Source organism: Apostichopus japonicus, chromosome 14 (genome assembly GCF_037975245.1).
Source record: "Apostichopus japonicus isolate 1M-3 chromosome 14, ASM3797524v1, whole genome shotgun sequence".
Taxonomy (NCBI): Eukaryota; Metazoa; Echinodermata; class Holothuroidea; order Aspidochirotida; family Stichopodidae; genus Apostichopus; species Apostichopus japonicus.
In genome coordinates, this window is record NC_092574.1 from 18,373,078 (window position 1) to 18,398,738 (window position 25,661).

A 25,661-nucleotide genomic window follows, 5' to 3' on the forward strand; every position below is an offset into this window, starting at 1 on the left:
ATAGTAATTCTTCATTTCTTTATTTTCTATGTCATCTTCCATTTTTTTCCCCCACCAATTTCATAAATATTGGCCAATGTGAAGGATGAAACCACCCATGCATATATTTTGGCTGATTTTCCAGGCTGCTTCCTCTGGTGCAACACTTATAAATTACATCCCATTGGTCTAAACCAACACAGGAAAGGGGGAAAAGAGCAGAAAATTCTGTGCGACGCAGCTCGAACGAAACTATCCCCTCCGTATATTCTCTGCTTGCGGGGCCGCTGGGTATTATCAAGGATACCGTATGGCCTTATCTCTTTCAGTTTGACCTTTCAACAGTGACCAAACTTTGGCGATAGAACACGCCCCGCTGTAGCCGGCAAATCAATTAAAGACCTAGCTGCCTCCCTGCAATCTCCCAGAGTGCTACCTCCCTGTTGACAAGATTAAAATCTTGGGTCTGTGCGCCGCGAAGAAGCATCATTGGCAATTTCTGTTCGTCCTGTGAGCGGTCGGTCGAGGGTTTTGATAAGTGAAGATTTTATTGTTTGTGATTGTTTCAGAGAACGTATAAGATAACTTAATCTTTTGAAACAGTCTAACGTACCAGAAAGATGATGTAATTAAGTGTCATGATCAAGGAGAGGTGGTAATGTAGCTCTAAGACTATCGTACCTGAAATTTAGACTTTATTTCGAGCAGAGCCGAGAGGATCGCAAGGAGGTCTGAAAGGAGGAGGAAGAGGAGTTGCAATATTTACTGAGGTTAATTGAGGATTTGAAGAGGATTTACTGTCAAAAGAAAGAGCTACTGTTTTGTGACTGCGGACACTACAGATCAGGATGTTGTAGAATTATATTAAGTTAAGACGATATTATTTCGGTCAAATCTGGAGAAGACTTCTTTATTGGTAATTAACAAGTACCTATATTAGCTATACTACTTTATCAAGACAATGAATCAACAGCTTTTATTAAGTAAATTAAATTAAACTGAGTTATTCTTTACAATAAAACCCATAATACTGAGCTGCTTAATTCAGCGCTGCTAGAGTCGTGAACGAGCCATTCTCAAAGCAGAGATTTAGCTGTTTAAAGAAACTTTGGGATATACAGAGTATCATCTGACAAAGACTGAGGACTCTTGGGAGAAGTTTTTTTCTTTTGGACAGATATTGACAAGAGATTGTCAGGATCGAGTTAATTAAGCGATCAAGAAAAGAATTAGAGGGAACGAGAAAAGAAAAAAACAAAAACTCAAGCAACTTGGTAAGTATAATCAAATTACTACACTTTATAAATTAAGTACTGAAGATAATCACATTATAAGCATAGAACCTATTTATCCTAACACAGGTTGCATAAAGCCTAGTGTTAATCTTATTAGCGCTTATCAGTGTTGCTACGTATGGTTCGAAGTTAACACCTAATACCTTTGTCATTCTTACATTTAAATTGAGTTGAGAACAGTTCTCAGTTAAATTCTTACATTATGCTATTAAATTGACCAATTTACTTAAACAATGTGGTTGTCAAAAAGGTGTGAACTTCATCAACTTTACCAATCTTAAGTCTTTCTTCAAATTGATTTAAAATGCTTTTGCATTTTAAATTTATTTAAATCTTTTACATCATTTTATTTCTAAATTTGCTACTGAATGTGTATTAGATGATTTGCTATACATGTATATTATCTGCATCTTGACATTTATACATCACTTCAAGACGGGTAGAAACATGACAAAGTAGTAAAAGAGCCAATTAACCCTCCCTCCTCTCCCCGCCCCCCCCCCTTCCCCTCCCTGGTATGAGTCTATCAGAGTATCAGTGATGGGTAAGTTTGTAGTTCCCTTTTCGTATTGGTATTAGTTTAGGAGTTTTAACAGCATAGATCAGGGGAAAGTTAAGTTAGACACAAACCCATGCATTACCACCATTAAAAATTAGTGAACAACTTCCCCATACAGCCATAATAAGGATAATCTTTCTTCAATTTAGGAGATATAATAAACAATTTACTGTTCTTTTCACACACACTATAGGCAGAAGACTTGGTCAAGTCTAAGTATGACATCATCAAGCCACATGTCCATCAAAGTCTTGTCTTTTTTCTTCTTTTATCTGTTATTATGGGCAATGTTTATTTTCTGTAATGGAGATGGTTTTTGCAAATTTATGCTGAAACTAAATTATGGAACCACTGAAAATGAACTAATCATTGGCATTGTTTTCAGTGTCAACATTATTAACATTCTTCCTTGAAAATATGAAATGGTAATCAAAGAGAAAAGTAAAAGGTTTCATATCCTGGTGGCACTAATATGACAGCATAGATTTACAAAATGATGGCTCCCAGACACGACTTTTAACCTATGATATACCTCACAAGCCTGAGCAAGATTTTTCTTAGCTACATGTGTCAGGGAGTTTACATTCTTCACAAAGACCACCTCTGTCATATAAGCCAAAGATGATGATTAGGGTTTGTTGATTGAGTAATATATGCCCTTGACTACATGAAATGTATTCACATTGAGAAACAATTGCCCAAATTTGACACAGAAAAGCTGGCTACAAATCTTGAAGAAAACATTAAAAAAAAAATTATCAGTTATAATAATTCTATGAAATCACACCTGTTTTGCTTTGAATTCTTGTTTGGTCCTTACAAAATGTATCAAACTTGAAGTATTACCTTGACAACAAAAGTAGGAAACAATTAAACATTCACTGCAATGCTTACAATAATTGTGCCATTTACATATTTCAAATATCACAACATGTTTAAGCTTTTTGTATTGAAAAACTGTGAAAGAAGAATATGATAACTATACCAGGCCGACAGAATTTTAATTGTCAAATTGGACTCAATTATAAGGTTTGTTATTTTGATGTATAATTGTCACTCCATTTCATTCTGTCAGATGTCGAGATTACATAACAACCCAAACATCCCTGCAGTATGTATTACAGATTAATTCTCTGCTTCTGTTAAATACTCGTTAAAAACCCCTCTCGGGTATGACAACGTGGATGTCGGTACGCAGAGCAGCAGTGCTAGTAACAATGCGTGGGCAATCTAGTTTTAAACACCTCAAGACTAGGGCTCTCCTTAACGGCCAAGGATTGCGTATTTCAGTCTTTTATAGTCCTAGGATAGAAACTATACTGAAATATTCTCATAGAGTTAATCCTTACAGATATTTCATTCCTCATTTTATGGACCTTAATTGTGTCAATCTTTCTTCATGGGCATATCAAGCTAGTAAGCAGTTCACAAAATTGCTCGTACTATAATCAAGAGATTTTTATCAAAGACAAAACAGAAATATTGACTTATAAATTGGATCTGAACAAAGTAATTATCATCATCCTCCTGTGGAAATATCCATAGAAAATGTTCTTATTTAACTGTGAAGGATATACAGTATGCTTAGCAAGTGTGTACTTTTGTTTTCATGGAAATGCACTTTCTATAGGACATATCCATACATTAAGTGAGCCTTTTAAACATAAAATAAATGTGCCTATATCTGATATCTTCATTAATATATTCATGTTTATTCATATATATTCATATAAATATTGTCATGTCAGTGCTAAGCTAAGGAAGTGATTTGATGATACAATACAAGTGTATTAACACACCCACAACAGATACATGGAGGTATATATATTAGAGAACGATCTAGCCATGTATCATTCTATCGTATCGGCCCAGAGACGAAATGTCGTACTAACGATAAACTAATTGAGCGCTAGTTGTTATGACAGACAAATGAAGTATGTTACGTGCGGTTTATATACCAGACCAAGGTGCTATAACAGAACAGGTGAAGACGGTATCGATCCTGGTGGGTTATCACTTCATCATTACAGCTTCTCCATCCTCCTCCATCTGAGATGAGACGGGCAATGCCTCCAGCTGAGAAAAGTTAATTTCAGAGGTGGAAGGAAACTACAAAAAGTCACTTCCACCCAGCGACGAGAGAGGTGGCCGATTAGTATACGCAAGGCTATGCATGCCGTCTCAAATGCAGCGACAATGCCACAGAATTAATTTTATGATTGTCCTCACAGAATTGCTTTAAGGAAGTTTACATCAGATTTAAGTGGACTGATAATATCTAGGTCTGCATTTTAACTTTTCTTTTAAATATTTTTAAATTTCTTTCTTTCTTTCTTTCGATCTACAAAACGTGTACAAATTACAAAAGAGGCCTTGTTTTTCTCTTTGTGAGAGAGGATGAGCATCAACATCTTTTTCCTTATCTGAAAGCAAACATCAATCACATTCCTTAGATCTGGTGGTATTAGCTTCATTGGCTGATGGGATTCATAACATTGCAGTGTTTTTAATCAAGGCTTTATGGCGAAATGTGTAAACTTGCAAGCAGATTGTATGGCTGGTACAATAACAGACGCAGCAGTAATTTACAAAGCTACCATCTTTGGAATGTCCGTCTTTGGGCTTTGAAACATATATTTCAAAATAGTATGTAAGAAAAAAAAATCTGGGCAATCATGTTCTAGACTTGTGTGTATGTTTTGCCAAAAATTTTCACCACAATCCTACCAAAATGAGATTAGTTTAACTCAATTAGTTAATTACATCCACTTAGATTGGCTTCTCTCTATAGGAACATTATTAAAAAATTTAATGTATGATCATCCTTTGCTGATTCGGAATATTTCAAACCTGTGTTTTTTTTTTTTTTATTTTCACATTTCTATTTACCTTGCGCATGGTACAAAAAAACTAAATTGAAATTATCAAAATTTTTAACTAGTTTACCCAAGATCATACTAATGTCATGTTTAGCTTAGCTTGGGCAGGCTAACCCACCCAAGATCATACTAATGTGATGTTTAGCTAGCTAGCTTATTCAACATCATACTAATGTAATGTTTAGGTAGCATATACGCTAGCTAGGTTACTGAAGATCACACTTATGTGATGTTTTAATAGCGTGGTTTGGGTTAGTAAGCTCCTCCAAGATTATACTAATGTGATGTTTAGCTAGCTTAAGCTAGTTAGGTTATACTCAAGCTCATACTAATGTGATGTTTAAATAGCTTAGCTTGGGCTAGCTAGCTTGTAACCCAAGATCATACTAATGTGATGTTTAGGTAGCTCAGGCTAGCTAGGTTACCCAAGATCATACTAATATGATGTTTAGCTAGCTTAGGATAGTAGGTTATCCAAGATCATACTAATTCATGTGATGTTTAGGTATCTCAGGCTAGCTAGCTTACCCAAGATGATACTAATGTGATGTTTAGTTTAGGCAGCTAGCTAGGTTATACCCAAGATCATACTAATGTGCTTTTTAGCTAGCTTATATGCTAGCTAGGTTACCCAAGATCATACTAATGTGATGATTAAGGTAGCTTAAAGACAGTTTACTTTCTGTGTGGGGTTGATAAGGGGGTTTGGGTGTACACCTCCACATCAACTCCGCTATCACCTTCAGCAAACGGCTGAAAGGTAACAGAATTAACAGCCAGTATCATTATCACTTATGCAACAGTTTGTTTTAATACAGAAAATGTTTGCGGCAATAGTGAATTGAAAAACAACTTTCACAGATTGAATTTTTTTACAGATGGACATCACGATAGACATACATCAAACCTCAAATGTTGTTACATGTACAAAACATAGACATGTAAGATATGAAAGCAAGACCTGGATGGTTTCATCTGAATCCACCACCATGTGAAAAAACAAGAAACTTCACCTCCTAGACTAAGAATCAAAACTATCGTCATGCGAATAGTTTTGATTCTAGCCTATACATCAGTTTGCATACAAAGCCCATACCAGTACACTGCAGGGCCTACTACAGTATAATTACTGTACACATTTTCTATGGAATACATTTGAAATCTAGCTTTATGCTATGGAAAATATGATTAATACTAGTATAGATATATATATTGATATAGTCGTATATGCATGCACGGAGAAGAGATGACTCTAAAACCAACAATCCATGTTTGCCGAACTGTCAAGGGACAACCCGTCCGAGATTTCTAAGTACCTAGCTGGCAGCGGCAGAGCCACTATGACAAGCGACTAACTGATTGAGACAAGCTCAAAGAGACAGCCCGATATTTGATTGAATAAAGACACTAGGGGGTACGGTTTCCTATTCCCCGTGGTTGTTATTACCTCCATACGTGAGAATTACTCCGACAGTGATCAAATCCTGGCTTGAGATGTACGAAGTATTAAAAACAGAAAATAAGTTGAGATTATACACTGATGTATCTCTTCCTTATCCATCAGATTTAAAAACCGTTCATCGCAACATGTTCGTCATCGAGCCATCGTCTTCATGAAATACAGCATGTTATCATCTACATGATAGTCTCATTCGATTTTTATCCTATCCTTTTCAGCTCAACTGATCATAAAAGATCGTTTTCCAGTGGGCTGAAAATGATTCTGAATTGATGTAAGGTAGAAAATAACTTGGACTGTTCTAGTCATAATGGATTCATATGTACCCAATATGTTTTAAATCTGGAAAATGCCAATGAGGATATGAATTCAGTCTCCCCTCCATTCCATACCCCAACCCCCCAGTCCACACCCCCATCGCCCAGTATTTTTTATTTTAAGCATTCAGTCTTTGCACATTTTCAGCAGTGGTTGTACTTGTGAAATTCTAGGCCTGATATAGCCTTCTTTAATACTCTCAGTATGGATTAATGAGCCATTAACTGCTGAAACCATGCACCTGTTTAACTACAATATGTTTTAATCACAGGATTTTTCATTGCATTATTCATAGTGATCATGGGAATGAATAAGTCAAGCTAAGATTTCTGATTTGCATCTGAAGGCCTCCTTCCTTGATCGCCACATTGAACATACCCAACAAAGTACTTGGAATAAATATTCAGAAACTAAGTTCATGAAAAGTGGTTAATATATATTTCTGTCCATTGTTGTTTCAAACATTGGCAAGATATTTTATACAATTGTCATGAACTAATAGTTAGTTTCTGACTATTTTATTGAAACTTTGTGGGTTCCTTTTACCATGTGTGGATTACAACTTCAAATCACATATTGAAAAATCACATCTATTTGCTTGCTTTTTGTCTAGCTTTTGTCATTATTTTCACTCTTTCTTCCTAATTTTTGTGATCGTTACCTTGCGAACTCCCTGTGACAATTAATACACATGCATTGCAAGAGCATACATACAAAGATTTAATCAGAATCACAAAGGACGATCTAATTAATAATACTTCACTCTGTTTACATATAAAGGTGATATATAAAGGTGATATAGGGAGTGGGTGATATAGGTGATAAGGTGATATAGGGAGTGTTAGCTCAGTGGTTAATGCCGGTGCCTTTCAATCATAAGGTCCCGAGTTCGTGTCACTCCAAGATTAATGTATGTCGTCCAGTTACAGAGTTGTTGACAATTGACAATTCATAATCATGGACGCTAAAATATGAATCTGAGAGACTGACTTCGGTCAGCTTGCGGCTTTGATAAGCAAATGATGGCTTATTAGCGAGTTCCTGCTTGCAGGAGGATCTAAAATAAATACATACATACATACATATGCTATGACCATATATCCTTGGGGTTCAATTAGTGGTATATACTATAAAGTGAAATGTCTCCCCCCTAAACTCAACCATAAAATAAAAGGAGGGGAAAAATGAGAAGCACTTATATGATTTTATTGAAGTTCCATCAAAGGCTTGAATGTTTCTTCAAACTTAAAGGGGGGAGGGTGAATATGTACTATAAAAAAATCTTTTTATTCAATTCAAATTTTATTTCAATCAATTACATCAACTATAAGCAATCCAAAAGATGGTTTGATTAAACATATGAGTGAGAACATCAATATTGACTGAAAAACAATATCTTATTGTTCTTAAATTACAAAGAAGAGAAAAAATGAGCATACAGTAGAAAGATAATTGGATTGATTGAGGAGATTACTTAGAGTAAATTTAAGAAGAACAGTTGTGGAAAAGAAGTCTCTTGAGAATAAGGAATACAAGAAAATGGAAAAAAAAAGGGAAGAGACCTGACTAACTATGAGACAAAGGACATCCCTCGTACCCCCCCCCCCTCATGCCCTCTCATCCCATGATGTACCCACACCACTATGAATCAGGCTACAGTGAACCACAAATGTACAACCTAGGGGAAATGACAAGACAGATTAGGAATATGCAGATAACAATAGGTTTTTGTTACAGCTATAGTTATCATTTTTAGGTATAGGTTGGCAAATCACTGTCATAGCACAGACACACACACAGTTCCATATTAACAAGGGAAAGGACCTTGTGTACTTTAAATGGGAAAAAAGTAGAACAGAGTTGTACAATTTATGATGTTAAGTATTATATCACATTGTACCACAAAGGATCAAGATTTTCCTATACTGCGATTCTCGAAAACGAAGATTGGAAAAGGAAGACTTCTTAATTTGTTTTCGATTTTTCCAGTCTTCTATCTTCAGTCTTCGTTTTAGAGATTTCACCAGTATTCTAACTTTGGTTTCATTTTAGAGGTCTTTGTTTTGAGCTGGTGGGAATCAACGGGCATTACAGTACCATTGTACAATTAATGAAGTTAAGTATCATTTGATTTGTACCACAGATAGCATTCATAAGGAGAAGAAATAATGCATAATGATCAACCAGACATGATGCAAATAATAATCATGATCTTGCATTGGGGGGGGGGAGGGGTGGGAGGGGAAATCCAAAATATGCACCATGTGGGAATTATTAGCACCTTTTATATAGAGTTGTGTAACATAAACTTATAGTGAAAGCACAACAATCTGTAACAAACGCAAAATGTTGAACCTGATCGATTCATTTTGTTCTCTTTTTTTGGGACACTTTTTGCCGTTATTACGACATCGCCTTACTTTTAGACGAGTATCAATTCTAATGGGGAACATACAAGGGACGATACATTCAAGCTGGCTGAGATGGTCTAAAAAAAAACATTTGAAAAATCGAACGACACATGCAAGTGATAACTAATTGTGACAAGACATTGTAGAACAGTGAAAATGGAACGACACAGACTCCCAAAGTTAAATCTATGACATATTAGTCTACCTCTTGGCGACGAAGGGAGAAACGGAAAAAGGGAGAGAAAAAGGAGAAAAGAAGGAACACATATCCTTCAACTTAGCAACTTTGTCTATAACCAAAGTTAAAGCACCTGAAGGTAACCGTATATATAGGTTTTTGAAAATCCGCCGCAGGTCGTTAATTCTCGGATTGGCATTTTTCCCGGTCACGATAAGTGCATAGATGGTTTTTTGCTAGATGTTGGGCATTTATAAAAGCAGAGTAATTTAGTGTAAATGGCAGGCAGAACTTAGCCAACAGTAAACATTGTCTTTTTTTGTGATGAATTTTGGAGGGGCTATGTTTAGGGAAATGCTTTGAACAAAAATGATTAATCTCCTTCCATTAGCCTGCAGATCATAACAAAGGGGTTAAGTCAGGCAATGGCAGCAATATATTGGGTCAAAATTAGCAAGCTTTTAATAACCAGTGTCACTGCAGACGAGGGTGTACAAAACGGCTTACACCATGCTTCGCTTGATGTTAGCCATGTTCTGTTACAAGGAAAAGCCATTTAATATTCATATTTAATTTATGTAAGATCTCTAGTCTACTAGTTGTAACTAATTACACCCATCGATATATTATTTAATATCCTAGTCAAAATCAATTATTTTGTTTACAATATAAATTAATTTCCGATGGAATTGTGAACAGCACCTGAGATTTTAATTCAGTGTTAAAGTTATATATTTATGTAAATTTTCCAGTATTTATTTAAGTTATAATCATGAAACAATTGCATGATAATGAACCATTTTGAGCAGAATCAATTACTTTGGATTAGTCATTTACACACTTCATGAATACCAGTACATAATTTTAGTTTTAAAAACATTATGTATATGAAGATTTAGATAGTTAACCTATAGTCATGCCACACTGATCAAACTGTTCTTAATTTGTTGTGATAGAATCAAGAATATATCAGTTTTTGTCATAATTCATTTTTCTACGAGTCACATTTACATGTCTGAATGCTACCTGCAGTATAATCCCATTTATTGCACAGCACAATTAAAAGGAGTATTTCATGTTCTTTGGTTAAAAGAAGGTATACCAATTTTGAGGTACAATTGGTTACATCTGGTTCCATCTTTTCATTTTAAACCAATTTATTCTTATTTATATTTATATTTATATATATATATATATATTTTTATTTATTCTTCAAATTTAATTTAACCCAGGTTATCAAAAACCAGAAGTTCCTGCTATTAATCTCCCCCCACCCATCCTTCTTTTATCAAAACTTAAAAGAGCAACCTATACATGAAGTTTGCTTTAATTCTATTTTAAATTTCAAATTTAAGTGTGATATACAGTACTATCACCCATTAGTTAAATTGCACAGCACAATTTAAGGAGTATTCTTCTTCTTTTTTTTTCTTTTTCATTGACATTTTTCTCAAAATATTTTTCTATTTTCAGGCAACCATAATCTTTTGGCCACAATATACCTTCATTGAACAAAAAGAAGAAAAAGAAATATTTACCTTCTCGAAACGTCATTAATCTTACAACGATTATCATTTGTACCATTTTAAATTGCAAATCAAATTTCAGTACAAGGAGGTAACAGAATAGATACCCCCACCAATCTATTGTCTGTCATCTCGGGGAGTGTTTTAAAAATATATTGATCACTTTCTGCACTAAGAAATCAAAATTGAATTATAATATTAATAATAGATGCAAAATTTAATCGCAGGCATCTAACTCCTGATCATATATCAACATTATTTAAGGATAAAAGAGGGTTAACCCTCCCATGATAAAGCCCTTTGTCCTGCAGTAGATGGCTAAATGACATCAAGCAACCAAATTCCCCACCTTCCCATCCCCCCCCACCCCACCCATCAAAGACATACAATTCCCTTCAAAACAGTTTCTGAATTTGTTAACAACCATACATTCAGATCATAATTAAGTCAAAGGATTGATAATAATTCGTGTGCTACCAGTAGTAAGTAATTATAGCCATCCAGTATCAAACTGTTATCAAATTCTTCTGCTATGTTTTAACACTCCTGCAAATATGGCAGAAAGTGGTACATCAGCATCCTCCATTATGCTTTGCTTTAATGTGTTTTCTTTTTACCTTGGCTTGAAGGAAGTACGATACATAGCTTAATTAATCAATATAAACACGGGTTAGGCTTTTATTATGCAACAATGACAAAGGCAAAGAGAATGACACGTTCCTACATAGTTATACTTTCCTCAAATGGATTCAATTTCCGGGGGGAGATAAATGTAATTATCGCAGAGGAGATGAAGCTAATGGAAATTTTCAAAACGCAAAACAAAATTCACAATTGAGCTCTACTTGGGATATTTCCTGACGGTTTTTGTGTTTTTCGTTGAAGTCTTCTCTGTGGCCCAACTTTGTTATTTATCAGGGCTTACTAGTAAAAACGGTTTTCTGAATGTTTGATAAACGCAATTCCAAGAATCTTGCGCAGAACTTACCAACTGTTTTAATAAAAAACATACAGCATAAAACCGGAAAAATAAGCCGATATACTACAAAGAAAAGCAGACAAAACAGTACGTCACACCTAATAATTATTTGCTAAAAGACTGTCAGGTACTTGCCATGAAACCTCTGAAAGTCATGATGATTTGGGTTTAAGAATAAAATTTGTTATTTTTACATAGATCGGAGTATGCATTGTATGTACATGAGGTAGATAAAGGTACTTTGTAAAGTTTAAATTTGGTAAGTTTAAACTTTGTCATTTTACACAGATGAAAACACCAAACCAAAATTGTATTTTAAATTTAAAATTACCAAGTTCATAATGTCAGACAAAAACATAAAACACTTGTAGAAACAAATTCCTGAAACTATTTTTAGTGTTACTTAATGGATTTTTGAGAGTCCTGCTGTATTTCTCCACAGTTAAACACCTCAACTTATAGAATCTGGATTAATGTAAACTTCCAAAAAAATACCAAGGAATGCACAGCAAATTGGAGTTATTAGTAAAAAAAAAAATTCTGTCTATAAAATCTGGAAATACATCCTAAATATCACCTGGCTTAGATATTAGTTTCCGAAATAATTGAGTTACCCGTCCTCACCCAATTTTCCTTGGACCAGGGAATAACTTATCTGGAATTGCATTGCAAAATCCAATGCAATATGGGCAAGTTTCTATATGCTATACAAACTGCAAAGATGTATACATAGCAGTTATTGTACACAGGAAACATATACAGTATTTTACAAGAGACAAACACCAGCGCATTCCAAACTGCTATGCCAAATTTTGCACGCATAAATTATTCCCTGCCCACTGTAACCATCCATTATCCTCACAGCTGGCTATTGTAACTTTCTGCATTAAATCTAATATTTTCTAAACTATCTATATATAAATGTGAAAGTATTTAATTTTATATCAAGAATACTGATTAAGCTCTGTAAAATCCAAAACCCTAACTCTACTAATCTATAAACCCAAAATCGTCTGTTCCACTCACTCCTTCTCCCAGGAAGGCCAGAAAATATTTTGCTTTAATATCTGGAACCGAGGGGAGCAGGCCAAAATTGGACACATCATATATGATGCTTTTAAGTTGATTCCTTCCTTTTTCTTTTGTCTTTTCTTTCTATTTGTTTCATCAATTCAGCTTGGAATTACATAATATTCATTCTATGGCACATTGAAGGCTTCACTATTTAACAGTCCTAAAAAAAATAATATTTCCTTTTGCTATGGAGTCTATAATACAATGGAAACAATGATTGTCCATTATGTTCTTCTTCATATGCATTTATGCTACCATGATGACCCTGAAATTACCCTATCAATGCCTCTATAGAATATATAATACTTTCTGTTTGTCTTCCAAAGTTTTCCCTTTTATCTTACAGATCATCCTTTATAAATGATGATCTTCGTCTTTATAGTGAGGAACTCGACTCTCTGTTGTCATAAAAATGTCAAAATAACGATCAATATCTTGAACAATGGAGGGTAAAAGCTTCCATAAAACAGCAGATTGATAATCAAAGATTTCTCTCAGATATTTAATAGAAACCAAACAAAAAATTATGATGCAAGCAAATAACAAACATCACTGACTAAATCACAATTAAATACATATATTATCGTTTTTGGTAGATCAGCTGACAACATTTTTCGTTTTTAATATAATAACTGTCGACTTTAACACCCTTCGAATAGACAGAGTTAAGGATAATCTTCTAGTTAATTTCTTCAAACTGGGGTGCAAAATAAGTAGAATTTACTGCAGAAACAACAAATGCCAGCATCTAAATAAACTTATTAATATAGAACATCAATCTTTATCAAAGTTTACCTAAAATATATTTAGTTTTTTAATTATCGTTCCAACTCTTTATATAGCTTTCTGTTTTCCGAAACTTTTAAGTACTTAGTAATGTTATCCCCTTGGAACGTCTATACAGATGATAACATAAAAACATCAAAGAGAAAAGGAAAAAAAAATATATCTTAAATTTATGAGCTTCCATTCTGTAGTTTCAGGTACATGAATAACCTGCTGTATATCACATCAGTTTTTTTTATCTTCTCTCATCAATAACCACCACTCTCTGGGGAAAGTTTAGTTCTTGTGAAAGTCTGTGCAAAATGTCACATGCAATGTGATATTCTAGTTATAGACACTTGTACCATTAACATGCCTAGAGTTTCATAACAAATGCTCACTTATAATCACAAAAGGAGATAAAACTACCAGGTTATTTGAGATACAAAAAAAAAAAAATCATGTCAAGGCAGAGACTTTAAATTTTGATGGACAGTTTAAGTTTTACTTGTTGTAAAACCAATCATTATCCAGCAATGGGGATGCATTATCATGCCTTATATCCATATATATACTAACTGTATGCATTTAGCCTGCATGGAGTAATAGCTTTTATTTACTTGCAAAACTCAGTAATGTAATTTCCTGCACATTGCAAATTGCACAGTGTTAAGATTTATATATTTGAGTCATTTAATAGCGACTAATTTTTCAAACATAGAGTTATTGTATTATAAAGACATATGCATGTGCAGTAGTAGTACCATTAACAAATAATTTTTTTGCCCAAAATCTACATGACATCAGGGGTGGGAGCAGAATTTTGAAATAGGATGGGGTCAATGAAGGCCGTTCGAACTCCCAAGTTGGGGGGCTTATGGGCCGGATCCTCTCCTAGTAAAATTACAAATGTAGAGGCAAATGGTCCATTCTGAGGCATATATGGATACACATGTCTACAAGTATAGTTTGGTCACACAAAGTTGTGCTAAAATTTTAATTTCTTTTTGGTGTGTGTGGGGGTTGCCTTAGCCATCCACTCTTGCCTTAGCCATCCACTAACCTCAGTAAAGGAAAACCCCACAGTGTAGTATTTCATAATTTAAGACTGTTTTTTTAATTTTTTATACAGAAGATGTGGGAGGCCAGGAAAATGTGGTGGGATAAAATAGGTAGAAAACTTGCAATTGTGAAAGTCCAATTTCATTTTGAGAATTTTACCTTTGAATAAATCCAATAGCCACCCCTCCCCCCCCCCCCCCGCCTTGTGAATTATGATTATATTCACAATACACCATGACTGCTGAAAACATCAGATCTATAACTTGACCCCTGCAATATTATTTTATAGGAATCGAGCAGATCGAGCTATTCTCGACGAAAACGAGCAAATATTTTATCGCTGACACAAATTATCCTGACAGCTTTTCAAGTTACGACTATAGTTGAAGTCAGATAATTACTATCACTAAAAAGAGAAGTGCCTCTATTACAGTGAGGCCTAAACAACCAAAGATTTAGTAGTGTAGGTTTTAATCTCTAAATGAATACGGCATTTGGATTTCTCTGGAATATATCCCTTTATGGTCAATTAATGAATCAATCACCATCAACCTCAAACATTTATCATGCCCCCTGTTAAGAAGTCTCTTTCACCGAAGTCTTTTTTTAGCTTCCCCCGCTGGTACTTTCGGAGAAGCAAAAAATATGGTCCACAGTTGAAAGTTTGCTGGTTGGGCAAGTCATCAATGGGCTACTATAATAAATCTCTGCGAAAGTGTTAAAAGTTTTGCTTTTCACTTTTCGATGTTTGTATTAAAAAAAAAAAGAGTTGAGAAGCTGCTGTTTTTAGTGCGGATAAAGGGCAAACTATTAACAAGGTCAGGTTTGTCGATGAAAGAAACAAAAACGGTGAAATCGGGTTCGTAATAAATTAACCACTAGTGGAAGTCTATGAAGCAAACAAATGAGGTTCTCTTCTGAATGGTAGATCCAAGAGGACAGGTAGATAGAGAAAGTGGAGGGTGTCTCGGATGAGGGTTAGACGAAACAAATAATTACCAATTTTGTGGGTGGTATTTGGGAAAGTGCATCATAAGTGCATCATAAAGTAGCATGTAGGCATTCATGGGAAGGGCAAAGTGAATTTACTAAAGACAAATATATTCCTGGCTATATCGTTAACAGCACGCCACCTCCCCCCCTCCCTTCCTTTCCCCTATCAAATTATGTATTTAAAATATGTTAATAACTCCTTATGCATCTAAACTTATGTATGGGGCAGTTCCATAATTATGGACGTACACTTCGGAGAGTTTAACAAGTCATGTAATCCAAGCCATGAGTATTACTTAACTATATATATGGTCAAGTCATGTACCTTACCTAGTACTATAATCATGATAATTACCAGCTGCTTGACTTTTATTGTTGCCATGTTTAATAGCCGGTTATGGATGTATGCAAAGAAACTGATTTTTCATTCTTTTTTATACATTTCAAAAACTCTGTGAACTTTGAGGTCTTAAAAACAATTCAAGTGCATGTACCTATTAATAGGACTCTAAGCTTGCAAACGCAAAAATGAATTAATTTATATCATAAATATATAAGTATAGAATAAATTTGTTAATGATATGTCCTTTTTCTGCAGACATCTTGCAGTTCAGCTGGATTCTCCATTTTCAATGACATGACAGACTTTTTGTACTTGTGAATAATATAAACATGGCATTGCACAATTTCATTCCTTCTATTTAACCTAATTTAATTCGGAGATTCTTTCACAAAACCCACTTTTTTAACTTTTCTCATCAAATTTAGTGATCCAACAAAACTAAACCAGTATTATATAATAATTTAATGTCACATTTTTTTCTTCAAAATTTACATATTTTGTAACACGACCTAATTGCAATGGAAATGTAGCATATATTCATATAACCAACGTTGGTTGATACTGTCGCCATCATTTTGCTTTTTGCTTCGAAAGGCGTTTCTAGATTTGATTCAGTTTTAGCCTTCTTATCTCTTCCTTATCGACATAATTATTCTACCCGTTGTGCTCAATTAGCATTATTAATTATACCCAAGTGAATTGATTGTACATCAGATTCAAATCGAATGATACTCTTGATAGAGGTTTATATTCCTCACCGAAAGTTACCGTCAATTCGGTAACAAATATCCGAGTTTTCTGGGTACTTGTCACCCCCATCAGTGGATTGTGACAATTCGAGGAGGACATTTTATAACACATCTAATAAGATCTAAGCCTGCTAGCTGATTAATACCTTAAACATAATCCTCCAGGCAATAGAAATACATATCAACTCTTCGACTGTTGCAGTTCTCAGCAACATCATAACACATGTTTTAACACCTCTAGGAGAAACATTCTACTTGGTTTAATACGTTACTGCCTTGATGGGAACAAGATCTCAACATTTTACACTGGTCTCGCCTGTCTACGACACCAACGATCGTGCGAGCTGGGGTAAAGTATCAGTCTATGTTGCTTATTGTAGAGGTCGTAGATTCATCAAATCTGATACATTCAGGACGTGATTTTATAGACTGATTAACTGATTAACTGGAAGATTTGCAGTAACTGGATCTTGACAAGTTATGCGGTATGATATGGTGTGAAAAAAATAAGAGAAATAACAAATATAAAGAACAAAGTTGTGTGGATGAAGAAAGATCAAGAACTCTCATGCTTCATTTCCAGTAAGAAATGAAAAAAAATACAATACTCTGGAATTAAGCTTCTCTATGTCAAGGAAGTTGTGGACTTAAAATAGGAAACAAATTTAAGTTCCCTTCACTAAAATCTAATTCTTTTCTTCCTGAATGTGTCTAACTATAGAACTTTTCTGATGTCCTTAACACCAGATTTGAAGCTCTTTCAATTGTCTTTTGAGTGTGCTCTTGTATGAAATTGCAATTAGTATTTTGTTTTTCGTGATAGCTTGAATTGTTTCTTGTTCTTCATTATTTCTGTCCTTTCAAAAAGGGGGGGGGGGGGGGAAGCTTGCATAAGCTCTAATTTTCTTAGACCTCCTCTGCATTTTCTGTTCAAAAAGTTCAAAAAACTTAAGCATTCTGTTTATCCTCCGTTTCTCAGAGCTCTTACTCTTTGTTCAAATTGATTGAATAACAATCTTTCTGATTCTGTTTTTTTCTGTTTAGATGAAAATAAAAAAATAAATCTTGAATACTTGGTATATCTCTGGGTAAAGGTTGGAAATCCTAATTTCTGCTGATCTTTTCATCGTTCTCTTTGAAGGAAGAGGAGTGGTGGAAGGGATGGGGGATAGATGGAAGGGGAAAAGGTTTGGGAGGGATGTGTGAATGTATTTTTGATGGTGATTCATTTTACCGTGAGCGTGACAAATATAAAGCTTTAACAGTCTTCATTAAACTAAGAAATTTCTTTTCATAATTTGAACTTAATCCGTTCTCTTTCCCTAATGTTCACTTTTCCCTTCTTTCTTCTTTATTTTTTGGGGCTCTTTATTGCCCATATATATATGTGTTAATATGATTAATTCAAACCTGAATATTACACTCACTCGATCCTATTTCAACCTGTTAATAGTATAAATCTTCCCCATCGATACTTAACTGAGCATGCTCACTAATTTCCTAACCACCACCTTCCAATATAGCTCTTCTCTTCGTCGGTCGTCGGAAGCATTTAAAGTGGGTAGAGTTGCAGACGCTAAAAAGTGCAAAAACAAATAATTCTCCACCGTGTTTAAAAACAAACCGGTGACAATTCTTCAGATCTTTACTTAAATTATCCTTACGAGATGATACCATACACGGCTTTTTTTTCTGTTTTTTCAGTCCCGAAAAAAGAACATCTTTATTGAGACCGCTTTTTTTTTTCTTTTTAAGGGATGTTGATGGAATTTCGAGTCCGAGGGAGTATATATAATCCCACATATAACGGTGATGAAAGATGAGCTTGGAGGAAGAGTGGTACATCTTCATTATCTTCTCTGATATTGAGATGTTTATCTAAAAAATAAACATTGCATCCACTTCCTGATAGTGATTTACAGGCGGGACAGTGTAGTTATACATTATACATATATATACATACTGCAATTCAATACGGGCGTGATCAAGACCAAAGACAGTCCAATACTTGGGATGGTTATAAAGAAGAGACTTTAAAGGAGCTGACTGTCGGGCAATCAAATATAAATGAACGAATCAGCTAAAAGCTAGGGCAAGTTTACTTATACTAAGCAGATCTCGAGCTCTTCTTTGAAGTTGTGTTTGAGCGATCGTTTCGTTCAATTTTCAAGCACAAAAAAAATCCTCAAGACAATCTAGCTAGTTTGCTGCCTTGGTCGATTAGTTCTGTATAAAATATACTCAAGTGAAATTTGAACATGATACTTTACTATTCATAATATGATTAATAGTATGAATATGAAACACATCCGTATGATGATAAAATGTTGAGAATCCCGACCCATTGATTAATCACTTCCCCAAATTAGCCTTTAATTGGGGCAAAATCTAATACTTTGATATATTCCAACGTTGCATTTCTGAAGTAATATACTCAGAAGAGTTTGTTGTATGATTTTGCGGACCAAAGGCAAAATGTACCGTTAAAAGGTCACAGTCCAGTCAGGTAATTTATTTTCTAGACTGATCTTTAAGAGGATAATAATTATTGACTATAACACTTACACACTGGTGAACTCAACATCCACAGGTCTATAATATTACGGCAATATTGCTATGAAAATGACATCGATAGCTGAAGTTGTACCAAAAGTGAACTTGAAATGAACTTGGTACAAAGAGGTAGTGATTCATATCTATTTCATGTATATTCTTGGACGAGGTGATGGAGACATGTATTCTGCAAAAATTAAAGGTTTATTTAATAATTCCCAAGTGTTAGTTAGCCAACCAGAGGCTCATTGCAAACTATGTCCATGTCATGATTATGGATAAACATCAACATTGTCAAGCTATAGCCCTTCTCTCTTCAGTGAGTGTTCAGAGCATAATTATGAGGTAGGAGTATTAATTGGCAAACCCATTCTTGTCCTTGGGACCACCCACCTATTAAACATTGCTACATATATTCTATATCTTTTTATACTTTTATTCTTGGTTTTTCATTCTGCCCATGTACGTGCTCCTTTAAACTCTACACAGATATGCGGTAATTTCTATTTCCGTTGATATTTTTTTTGATACTTTACGGCTGTTTTTGACCACCGTTACTCAATGATATACATGAGTTCTCTACTACAGATGAGATGTGCATCCTGCGCTAATCTAACGAAGATGGAGGAACACACGTCACAAATCACGACGCAGTATCCCTCTCGCGTTTTCGGTTGTCAAGTCCATCTCTTCTGCATTGTAACTTTCAACTTACCCTAGACCAGTTGCTTGTTATCGTTTCCCTTATATACGAAAGATTTTGCCACTTAAAAAATGGTCAAGAGAAACGAGCAGAGAGACGGAAAAAGATTGAGAAGATCGGTGACATAATCGGAGGCAGCTCTCACATCAAGACATATCACCTCCCTCAATTAAACCGTCCGACTTTGTTTAAGTTTGCAAATAGTACAGTATTTGTAGAAGTTCTCAACTGTTACCTAACACTAACCGTAACATTTAATTGATACTCGATACATATATTAAGTACCAATTAGTATTTGCCATCATTTCTTTAGTTGCACGTGAGAGGGGACACTAAAGGAATGTTTGGCAGAAATGGTTGTATTAATTATTATTTAAGCATAACTATATTGTCACATATCTATAGGCAAACTATGTCTCATAGGAAAATTTAGCGAAACTGAAAAGAAAGGAATAGCTACAGTTTAAGCGGTAGAAGGGTTCTATCAATCTTAATACTTAAACATTTTACTGTAGGAAGTAACTTTAGCCCAGTGTCGATACATATCTCTAAAGGGGATTACACCATAATTAGGGAACATATTGATAGGTAATTGACCCATACACTATACTATACTTGAGAAGTACAATACTTCAGAGAGTGTTAAAATATTTAACCACCATACCAGGCATATACAGACATTGTCCCATAGACAATGACAATCAGGGTACATATTGATTGACAGTATAGTGTATGGGTCAACTACCTATTAATATTGTAACGCTGTTATACTGTGAAGTTGTGGAGCAATGGGAGTTCTGTGTGGACAGTGTGGAACCATTGTGGTAGTTTAAATCCCCTTGGAATTATATAGGGGTTATCTCTCCTGGCAATAAGTACTCCAGTTGTAATTGTTGGCAGATTATGGCTTTTGGGGCTGCTTCTATGGATCGGCAAGTGGTATCAGGCTTATCCTGGGATTGTGATGTAACACATGTGATATTTTCTAGGGATACTCATGTCATCACATTCATCTCTGTAAAGGAGTACAATTGTTTGGGGATGGTAGGAATGCACTGTAGAATTTGTGTATTATGTCTTAAGCTAAGTTGTAGGGTAAAGTTCATTATTTGTATACATGTGGTATTCCCACTTATTGTTAAGGGATTTATATCAAATGCATTACCTGGGAGGGACAGGGCAGTCTACTCTGGTTGCTGTTGGACAAAACACTCTTGATGGTAGGCTTCAGGGCCACGTAGCCTCAAGTTTGTACCACATATCCAGTACAACACATTATACTTCATAGAGTGTTAAAAAATTTAATCCCCATACCAGGCATACACAAACATTGTCCCATAGACAGACAATGACAATCAGGGTACATTTTGATAGGAAGTTGACCGATACACAATACTGTATACTAGAGAAGTACATTATACTTCAGAGAGTGTTAAAACATTTAACCCCCATACCAGGCATATACAGACATTGTCCCATAGACAGACAATGACAATCAGGGAACATATTAAATAGGTAGTTGACCCATACACTATACTGTTTACTTGAGAAATACATGATACTTCAGAGAGTGTTGATGTCAAAACAGATTACCCGATACCAGGCATATACAGGCATTGTCCCATAGACAAACAAAGTTGCAATGAATTAATTCTTGAGCTGAATCCCTGGCTAATGGCAGATTATCACTTCCAACAGGTTGTGGTAAATTTAAGGCACTCACTTCTCCTCTCTTTCATATGGAGACCAAATATCATACACTTTCATTACACAAAAGTAATAAAAAGGCTGTACACCAACACTGGCTCAATGACACACAAAACAAAAATAGACATTCATTATGTTTCAAAAAATTCAAAGAGTATAAGCCACCCAACATAACTTAAAATTACTATTCCATCCAGTTAATTGAGACAAGTTTCTATTGCTGATACCACCCTATACTTATTAAGTATAGTATAAGTGGTAGGATAGCTTAAAGCTATCCTACCATATTATGCTTCAAACCACTTGTATTGATGGGTACCGACAATTCCTAACCTTTATCTGAATAGAAACAGGATATTCATACTTTTCATGAGTGATATGTCAATCATATTATCAATATTCACTACCAACATTAAAAATGCTATTGTCACTATTAAAACTGCTGTAGAAATTGCATTTTTATACCAGTAGCTGGATTATGCATCATAAAACACTTGTGGCCAAAAACAGAAAAGCAATTTTCTACAAAACCCCTCTAGTTTATTTAAAAACCTTTTGGCCTCAAACATAAATATGTCTTAATTCTGCAAGATTACATGTATCATGTGTAAAACATTGATATCAATTTATGACATTGATCAACTTTCAACAAGGATCATTTAAGCCAGCCACTTAGAAGATGTGATATCATCTGAGATGCTATGCCCTGGGCTGTACTATAGAGGCTCACAGGTATGGAGTATAAAGTGTGAAGTTCAGTCCAGCAGCTGTTGTGCCCATGCCAGGCTTGGAAATAATTGCAGTCCAAAGGTCGTGCTCATAGGAAACTTAGAGCTCTATACTACTACTTTTATGATTCATAATATGTACAATGAACCACAGGTTTCTATATTATCTAAACAATACATACAATTCCATTGTTTACCCAATCCTTCCTTCTTATCGTAGTTAAAATACCCTGTATAGTCATCTACTATATTAGCAAGAAAACACCCACACCCCCCCTCCCCGTAAAAATAATTCTACCCTTCGTAACAATTCTACAGTCACTCGTTACAGACATCTACGTGAGATACACCTCTTCTTAAAATGCACTCACGTACTACGAGAAGACGGAGAAAGAGAAAAAAAGATTTTGCCAGCTTTTTACACAGCCGGCTGCTTTGAAAGCGTTCATGTCATAAGTAGCATAGTAACGTAACACTTCTCTCATCAAATGGTTCATGACAATTGTACGTGGCAGCTGCCTCACTTGCTCCGGGATAAGGCGGTAAATGAATTTCGAGCACGCCAAAGCAAGGCGGGCAATTAGTGTTCGAAAAGACAAAAAAAGGAAGAAGACCACGAGAATAAAAGAAACGAAAAGGGGAAAAAAAAACGATTTCTTAAAACCTATCAGCTGTACTTGATAATTCTTATCCACGAGCTATAGGAACACGGCAGATGCAATGCCATGATCTCCAAAAGAGAGAGGGAATTAAATGAACGAACTGTCCATCGGACATGCATTTTAATTCTGGGGCTTTAAGCATGATCTCGGGATGAAACTTATTGAAACTGAATCTACATACAGTGCCAAAGAACAAATATTTGTGTTGAAGTAGAAAAACTTCATAACTCATTAGTAAATACAAGATTTGGTAACTTGTTTGGCAAGGTAAATGTCATCATCATAATCATGTTTTGTATTTATGATAATCCAACGAGGAAGGGACATTACTTGGGGGGTGGGGGGTGGGAGGAGATGGGATAGGGTTGCATGGGGCATATTTCATGAATTTGTTTTTGATTTCATATAAATAGTTAAAATGTGAACTTATCTTTAAGGATCCATCAACAGGTAGTAGATCGGTAGTGTGCATAAGTACCAAGCCTGTAACTATGTAAAGTATATATATTATGCTGACATCGGTAGTGTACATATGTACCAATCCTGTAACTATGTAAGCATATATATTGTGCTGACATTGGTAATGTAAATACATACCAATCATGTAACTATGTAAGTATATATATTTATGCTGACATCAGTAGAGTAAATATGTACCAATCTACAACTATGTAAATATATATATACTATACTGACGTTCTGACTTGTAATATGAGCACAACAGCATAAGTACCACTTCAGGCTGAATCTCCATTGGAACGAGTAGAAGTTTCAAGGCTCTAAGAATGAGTACGAGTACTTTAATACTCTTTTACTAGTATCTATGGTAAGTGCATTACATTGTACAAGTATCTATAGTAAGTAAAATCCATGAGGTAATTGCAACATGCTAGAATTACCAGTGTACTCACTCAATACAAATCTGCCAATTCTCAATCTAAAGGCATAAATATATATATATGGAGAGTTCATGCATTTCAAAGTTACGAGAAGCCAATGCTGCCTTTAGTGTCATGGCCTATGTTTTCTAATATGTCACTGGTGCGATTATAGTTTTAACACCATATAGAGTTAACACCATATATAGAGATAACACTTTGGTGATGGTAACAACATCTACCATAATGACTGACGTTCCAGTTGGTCTTTCTGGCTGAAAAGTTCTAGCAATATCCTAGGATTTCCATCCATTATTTTATGACCTCCCTTACCCTCATCCTCCGTTTCCGACTATCTGAGGTTGGTGGCGCTACCACCAGTAGTGGGCTATCTACCACATGGATATGATCAAAACAAATATCCAGCCAGCAGCAAGATATGGAAATTAGGTATTCACTTGCAGTTTGGAATATCTTTCTCTTGCAAATTGGAGACACATTGTCTGTCAAGTCCATCAATAGCATGTAAATGAATAGTATCCAGGTCAAAGTTCAACTAAATAATGTTACACTACCCTAAAGCTATTTGCATATTTCCATAAAATGATACAAACAGAACCCTAGAAAAGAGGGTCGGTATCCAGGATATAACTCGTATCACTTTAACAAAGTCTGCTATCCTCTCCCTCGAAAAAAAAAGAAGCTCAAATCAAATCAAACTTTCTTCCCTCAATCATTAAATTTCCATCTCTCCATGCACTAATGACAATAACACGCTTTAACTATCTGTATAACGGAACATATTTGGTCCCCTTGATAATCGAAGCAGACTACTCCCTGGGTATTTCATATCTCTCTCAGTACTTAATATTAAACCTATAAAGATTCCTATATGCACACTGAAGATTTCTCCTGGTCTAGACTAGACTTTCTGCATCTTTTGTCATATAAGAAAAGCGATACCGCAATGAAATCTCTTTGATGGTCCCCTGAATTTTAAAACCATGTCTGAGTTTGATTGCTCTCTGCAAGTTCAATCCACCGAAGGTTGTTCTTAAAGGCAAACCAAACAATTTGAAGATGCAACCTGTTTACAGCTACAATAATGCTACATGCTGATAAAATCTCAAGTTTGAAGATAGTGAAATATGGCTATTATAGAATGTTGACCTGTATTTAGTGTAAGAAAGTCATATTTACTGAATATTTTATGATACTCTGATATCCGATGACACACTCAGGCAAAAATTTGCATCGAGCCCCTTCACCTTGCAAGAGACATAAATGGCTTAAAAGCTGAAAAAATAGGATAGCATTTTTGTAACTTTGATCAGACTTTGATCAGACAGCTCTCCAATCAGTGCCTTTTGGTGCCCTGAGGCAGCACAAGTGTTGTCTGAGACACAACCCAATAATCAAAAGGTTTGTAATGTCTTGCTTGGACTGAGGTGTTCCCAGAGATCCCTTGACCTTAATTGCCCTTTGAAATATTTGTGTCCGACAAAAGGTCCTGTTTTGTATTTTCCATTTTCAGATCTGTAAGTCTTTCCCTACTGGTGTGATTTTGGTGGACTCAAATAAGCTGCTCTTGTATTCAGGTGGCTTTATATCATTCCCTCATAGTAATCAAATTTGCTGCCACCAGAATGCAACAAACAGAATGCAACCGATGCAGGTTAAAAAAGGGACAGGGGGATATGAACAGCCAGACAAATCTTATAGCCTAGCTCCCTTAGTCAATCAACCAACCGTAAAGAAGAAGGCCCAAAAAAAAAAAAAAAAAACTGTGAAATTTTTTGGATTGGTTAACATCAAAGCTGACAGCAACCATTTATACCTCTTGGTAACCTTACATCAGACA

The 25,661-nt window shown here is 35.2% G+C and overlaps 2 protein-coding genes across 4 annotated transcripts in view; one reads left to right on the forward strand and one right to left on the reverse strand.

Annotated features, from left to right (window-relative positions):
* LOC139980018 (TBC1 domain family member 19-like) overlaps positions 1 to 25,661 on the reverse strand; it is a 146,627-nt gene that overhangs the window by 60,431 nt on the left and 60,535 nt on the right. The gene's annotated exons all lie outside the window — the stretch shown is intronic.
* LOC139980020 (cholecystokinin receptor type A-like) overlaps positions 23,609 to 25,661 on the forward strand; it is a 108,843-nt gene continuing 106,790 nt past the window's right edge. For both annotated transcript variants that reach the window (XM_071991365.1, XM_071991366.1), the window contains exon 1: positions 23,609 to 23,748. The gene's annotated coding sequence lies outside the window, so the exon portion shown is untranslated. The remainder of the gene's footprint in view (positions 23,749 to 25,661) is intronic.